Below are 7,339 nucleotides of genomic sequence, written 5' to 3' on the forward strand. Positions count from 1 at the left end.
ACATATCGAACAGCAAAACAGCAAAAAGACCGGATCTCAAGCTTGCTATTGTGGGGGGCTCTGCCCTCCATACCTCCGCTAAATATATATACCAACTCCAAGATCACACTCCAGTGAGGAAAGGGCAAATATCCCAATCTTCACTGTACCATGATCTAGCAAACAACACTTTGAGGTCCGGTCTTTTCGCTGTTTTGCCATTCAATATTTTTTCCATTCGGTCTTCTGATATAGACCCCTCTTTCATGATTAAATCTTTCCTTTCTTGGAAGTTTACTTACTTCTCCAGTATCTACCTCACATATATTTTCAAAGTTTCTTAAAGCTTGAATTAAGGGTGAATAAAGCAAGTTGTTTCTGATAATTCATTGTTAACAAAATTCCTTACAACTTTATCCTGTATTAAAAACTTTAGATTGAAATTTCTACTTTATAAATTCAAGTCTAGCCATGTATGAGTAAGTTATGCCTTTCTACAGGAAACAAGCCAAAGGCCTTTACTTAAAACCTTAACTTCTTTTGAAGACAAAAGCTCAAAAATTGCATACCTTACAGACTTAATAAATATTCATCTCTGATTGTATCATCTCAAACAGCCTCTGTCTTGATGATAATAGGCTGATAGGAAAATACTTGGCTACCAGCCTGCAGCCTATTACAAGCCTAGTCAATAACCAGAGGTCAGAATCAAACCTTATCCATTGTTTCTGTGAGTTAAAGACCTTAACTACTATGTGAATCCTTTTCATCTCACAATATTTTCACCCTGGGAGCCTCTAATTTCACACAGACTTTTTCTACCATATATTCTCTGTTTGTTCTGATTGGTTAGTCACTCTAGTCAGACTTAGTAGATAGCCTCTCTCTCTCTCTCTGTGCACTCTTTTTTTATTGTAATTTATTGTTTTTCATTACAGAGCATTTATCATTTCCATGATTTTTAGTAGCTTATATTCATTTATTTTATTTTAATATGGGAAGATTTTGGGTTTTTCTATTTGGTGTACAAGGAGAAAAGACAAGTTACTCCTCACATGACCTAAGCTTAGGTCGTTGCTTAGGTGCTGAAAGACCAGGTGGACAGACTGGGAAATGAGTGGCTAAAAGTCACCATTGTTGAGGAGAAGGGAGAGGTGGATCCTTTCATTGGCTCTCTGCTGCTACATTATTAGGACAGAAAGGCCTATAGCAAACAGGCAGGATGCTGGGGCTTGGAAGAATACTGACAGTGGCTTCTCAATCAGGGAATGGCAGCTTCTGCCCATGCATGTGAGGGAGACACAGGACAGAAGGACACACACAGTTCTTATGGTGATACAGCTGAGTATAACCCCATCAGGCAAGAGTATAGGACCTAGATAAATATCCCCTTTAGATGATGTCCTGATAGGGCAAAGAAGGGGGATAATAATGTGTGTTCCCTTAGGCTGTGGACAGTTAGAGTCCATTCTGAAGCATAAATGACCCCGATCTGAGGCTGAATTAAGCCATACCCTCATTTTGAAAGGACAAGGGAGCTATCTCAAAAATGAACACAGGTAGGTGCACAAAAGTATCCTTATGCCTACCTGAATGCTAGTCCCATTCACATACCCCTGTCCCCAATTAAACTCAGTACAGGAGGAACAAACAGATCAAGAGTCATAGCAATAAGACTTTGAAATCTACAAGAATGAGAGATGTAGAAAAAGATCATTAAAAAAAGTGTCAAGGTACCCGCCATCCTTTGTAAGTCTGTTGAATTCTTAAGAAGTAGGATTCATTTAATGCAATAGTATTTATATATTCTATAGTTCTGTTTAGCAGTTCTCATCACTGCCTGTTGTTAACAGAAGAGCACACTGTTTTCATGCCTGTGCAGTACAACAGAAAAACCCAGATGTTTATATCTTTAGCACTGTAACTGTTTTTTTAGATCAGTAGGCAATATTTACTTATATCTAGTGCTTTATGTGGCCTGCTTCAAGAATATATTAATTTTACTTGTGCTGGGGTTATTTTCTACTTGTTAATTTGATGGAAGTATCTCTGTACTATTTTTTTTTTTACTTTTTTAAGAAATAAACTTGAGTTTGAGGATTTTTTGTGCAATATTCTGCAGTGGATGTGAATTATATAGTTCAATAACATACAATTTTATGCAAGTCATTTGTGTTGCATAGGGTGAACAAATGTGATTTATATATTTTCCCATTGGTGATGCCTATTTCCATTTGTGTGTGTGTGTGTGTGTGTGTGTGTGTGTTCGTTCATGCATGCATGTTACAGATCTGTCCATCCACAACCTCTCTTTCCACATTTTTGCATATTGGGTTGGGGTGTCACTTCATCAGTGGGTGGCTATCTCTATGGATGAAGCAAAACCCTTTTGTATTGGGATTCTTTCTATTCTGTGGGAATTCCATTGTAATCACAGGATAATTTCCTGCTGTATTGCTCATTCAGCCAGTAGTTTAATGAGAATCATCATCAGCTAGAGACTGAATTTATTCATCTGGCAAAATGAGTTTTGACATGCTAGGAGGAATGCTTCTGTGCAGTAACAGGAGATGTTCTTTCCATGATTTCGGATAGCTTTCAGCTTGTGAGCTGATTTAACCTCTGGACAGATTTGAAACCTTCTTCTATGCTAACAATAACAGATCACTATCAAGTAACAATGATATACTTTTTCTATTCTCGATTGTCTGTTTGCAACCAGCTCTTAACTGGTTATTTTGTATGGGACAGCTAGTTCTGTCCTCTGCTGGCTCCTTGGTAATCTTCACAAAAAAAAAAATATTTTTACACAAACAAGATTGGGCTTTGCAGTCTTGGTAATTCATGGACCACATAGGTAATTATGCCCAAATAAAAGCTAAAGCTGCTTTAAAATGCCTATTTCTGTGCAAAGATTTGTCATTTGACTTTTCAGACTGTGTATTCTAACCCTAGCAGTTCCCCACTGCTCTGGAAAGTATGTAAGTAAACATAAACCAACTTGATAAGATGAAATAGTTGTTCTTCCAATACTTTCTTTGGGTAATAACTTGCTTTTGTGTGTGTAATTTAGACATTTATCACTCCAAGAATAAAGTTACCACTGCTGTGGCATTTTATTTATACATTTCATCCATCCTGAGATGCTCCAGATATTTTACTTTTACCATTTTTTCTTAGTTTGTTTATTTTTAATCCTACTGTCATGAAAATTAGCATGTACGTAATCGTCTACAGCTGTGCATGAGTTTGATCCCTTCTCACATCCTTCTCTTAACTGTACTCTTTTGTTTAACTTTCTCTCTGGCATAATAGTTTTTGCCAGAATGTATGATCTGACCAGTGATGCCCTCAGTGACCATATAATGCATCCTCTATCAGGGTGAGCACCTCTTCATTCCCTGGTAGAGATTGTAGTAAAGAATTAGGGAGTCGGTCTGTCAGCCGATCCCCTGTAGTGTCCTAATCTCACACCTTGGCAGACTGCATGCTTTAGAATTGCTGTGTTTCAGGAGGTGCATGCATGTTACAGCACAGGTGCAACCTCCTGGGTAAGTGTCTCACCACTTTTAGGCATCAACACTTTAGGCGCCCTGCCGTCCATGATTGGTGTCATCAGTACAGTGGCTGAGCTGATCTGCCCCCTCTAAGGTGGATGAGCTAGCATTACCCAATCATTCATATTCTTGCCTGTGAAGCCCCCCTGACACCTATGCTTCTGCCATGGAGCCAGTGAGTTTTTCATTCATAATGTATTTTTCTACAGTAATCAAGCTTCCTTCTGTTTTGCTGTCCTCCCCAGTTTGTCTTTCATCATTTAATAATTTTTTCTCATATAAGCCAGTTACCAATAGCCTTCTTTTGTAGCATTAACACATTTAAACTTGCAGTGGGTCCTTACTGTCAGTTTTTAGCATTTCACACTCAGTTTTATATATACTACAAGTCTTTTACTTTTTTCAATTAAACTTTCCATTTATTCCAATGCATAATGTCACTGTAGTTACTTGTTACTATATAGCTGCTTGACTGTAACTTACAATGCCATTCAAAAGTTCCCTCTTCTCTTACTTTATTACCATGTCTTATCTTTTCACAATCATCTTTTGATTCTTGGCACAGAAATAGGCATTTAATTTTATATATATACACACACACACACACACACACACACACACACACACACACACACACACACACACACACACACACATGCATGCACGCACACACACACACACATGCATGCACGCACGCACACACTCTCAGCTGTCCAATATTTCTTTGGCAGACATTACTCTCTGTATTACTGCCATGTTACCTTTTCTTATGGCAGTAATACAGAGAGTAATGTCTGCCAGTTACCTTTTCTTATCTTTACTTGTTCTGTTCTACATTACATTGTTTACATTTTAGTGATAATCCTTGTATTAATAATGCTTAATAATGTTTCTCTCTTACCAGTGACTTCAAAGTGATCCATTAGGTTCCATATGAGCTGTATGTTTACCTCAAATTTTACTGATGACCTGACACATATGTATTTATTCCTAATTTTACATTATATTGGTGTACAATTGACTGTAACTGATACATGTGTATATTTGGGGCTGCATCTGTAAGTCTCTGATAATTTGTTACAACTACATTACTAGTTCCTGTTAAACTGATGTATTATGACTTCTCACAGTTGTGCTGTGTTTTGTTAGATCATACTACAAATCATTCATTTATGTGACTATTAAATAAATTCATCAAATGATGCCTCTCTTTATTCTTCCTCTACATTATATATGGACTACTAGACAGTATCACAGTTATGACTCATACAATGCACCATTTAATGAATGTGAGCAGTAACACCATAATTGATTTGTTGCATTTCATGAAGATGGTACCCATAGAATTCAAAAGAATACTATTCTTAAAACCTGAACATTAGTTCATTGTTAAAAAAGTCTGCAGTACAATAATTTTATATCTGTTGCATATAATAATTTCATTATTTACTTAATGAATATGTGTATCATATTTAAAAATAAAATCATATTTCAAAGCTCATTAAGTCTATGTCTGTATCACTGAATGAATGTGTATGATGAATGGTTTATAAATAAAACATTTCCCATTTACCAATTAACCACAAATAAGTGTGCATGTCTCAGAAGTATATATAGTAATGTAACAGATAATGAATGAATAAAAATAGATAAATGAATGAATGAATGAATGAATGAATAGAAAAATGAGCCAGCAACAGCATGAGCTTATCAATATTATATGAACCTGGGGCAGTTATATCGTGACAAGTGTCTTATTTCTTTACATTCTTTCACAGCCTCACTCTTATGAGACAAAGACTGAATAAATATTTACATATATTCTGTATTTTACCATTTACCAAAGAAAAAACTACTGTTCATTTATCCAAGAAAGACCTACTGTTGTTGCATCTTGTATTGTGATTTACCTTTTTAAAAAGGTTGCAATGATTCATTTTACTAAGGGTGGTAGTAATGTAGACAACACACAAAACTAACATAGTATATGGAGTGCTGTAATTATACTACAGTATCAGAGAAAAGATAATCCTGTATAGCACTTTTGTAGCTCAACCCCTAATCACTGTTGCAAGTCAGGTCTCATTCACAAGGCATTCCTTTACTCTTTACTTCTGCCTCATATTTTTGCTCTTTCCATGGAAGATTACAGTCAGTCAAAAATGCTTGGATCAGCCTTCTTATTGTACACAACATGTGACCAGTAAGTGACTTTTCAAAAACTGTCCCCGACTTTCTTCCTTTGTCAGCCCCCAACAAATTTTTAAACAAATGAAATATGCATATGCTGCCTGTGTGACAGTACTCGCTAAGTTTGTCACTGCCATTCAAAACTCTTGAGGTGAATTTCTTGGTTTCTATGTCTCAAACTCATAATAATATCATTACAATTGGAGATCCAATTGTAATCCTCTGTGGGTTCTTCAGAGCACATTTTGTAATATACTACTTTTATATCAGTAATCAGCAATGCTTTCTTATGAAACTAATTCTTCTACTGTCTCCCAATTCATGGGTTCATAGGAAGTTACTATACTAACGGCCCTAGAGCCCTTATAAACCTATCCATATTTATGCCAAGTTGCCCAAGTGGTCTGTGGTTAGGTGAGTGAAGCTTGCAGAGGTAAGGGTCGATGGTCGCTATTACTGACTTCCTCTGTTCAGGACAGACATGGGCATCACCCCTAGGAGTGAATTTATGGTTGCCCATCCATTGATCTAGGTTGCGTTTGAAGAGGTTCAGTGAGGGGCTCTGTTTCATGTGAATTGGAAGCTTGTTCCAGAGAAGTGGCAGTCTCTGGGAGATATATCTACCTCTCCAGTATGGCCTGTTTAGTCAGGGGCTAGGTTAAAATCCTTGGAGTGAGTCAACCTCTTGCAGTTTTGTCATGTGATGAAATTGCTAATAAGCTCCATGTAGAGCTAAATTAAATTTGTTCTCCTTTTCAAATTAGCTATATGCCTTGAAGATAAATTAATTTTTACAGATGTTAACTACATAAATACAGCTCTGCAGTAATTCACAGACATTCTTTTCTGAGCATACAATTTGTTCAACAAAGAACTTTATTAAATCAAAACACGTGTGGCACTGTTTCATTCATTTATTTCCAATATTGCTTAGTAACACATAAATTCAGACACCATGATATTATTTATAAGAGTGAACATCTGGAATAAAGCTGAAATAACTACATTTGTTTCATGGGTATCTAGCTATAACCATGAGTGAAACAACCACATGTCATTTCTCGTTTTTCAAAGATCTCAGATATACAGCTCTAAACCCAATAAAGCAATGAAAGAGAAAATAACTGGTTACAGGAAGGGAATACAGCACAGTTGAGGGAACAGAAAGGAAAGATGAGTACTTATCCTTTAGGCATCCCATGCCCTGATGGTCTTGCTACAAAAGCATTACTTAAAATACATTTTGCATATCTCATAACAAAATAATTAATCTATAGAATATAGCATTTCAGTTTGTGCATGAGACTGCTATAGAATATAGCATTTCAGTTTGTGCATGAGACTGAGATCAAATTGTTAAATTATGTACGTTCAGGGGGAACCATGTGTGATAATATCCAAGGGACTGTGTTGTGTTCTGCAGATTCTTGTTAGGGATGAGATTCCCACTGCATTGACTGGTTGCTGGCAGGGGTTTGAACCTCTGAAGATGTTTCGGGGTGATGTCCCTTTAAAGAAGAAGCAGAAGAGCAGGCATATTTCCCGCGTTCCTCAGGATCATCAGAATGAATGGCAGGATTTTACACAGAGGTTGTTTAATGCTCTCATGGCTT

Source organism: Protopterus annectens, chromosome 7.part0, assembly GCF_019279795.1.
Source record: "Protopterus annectens isolate FY-2018-M chromosome 7.part0, PAN1.0, whole genome shotgun sequence".
NCBI classification, from domain to species: domain Eukaryota; kingdom Metazoa; phylum Chordata; order Ceratodontiformes; family Protopteridae; genus Protopterus; species Protopterus annectens.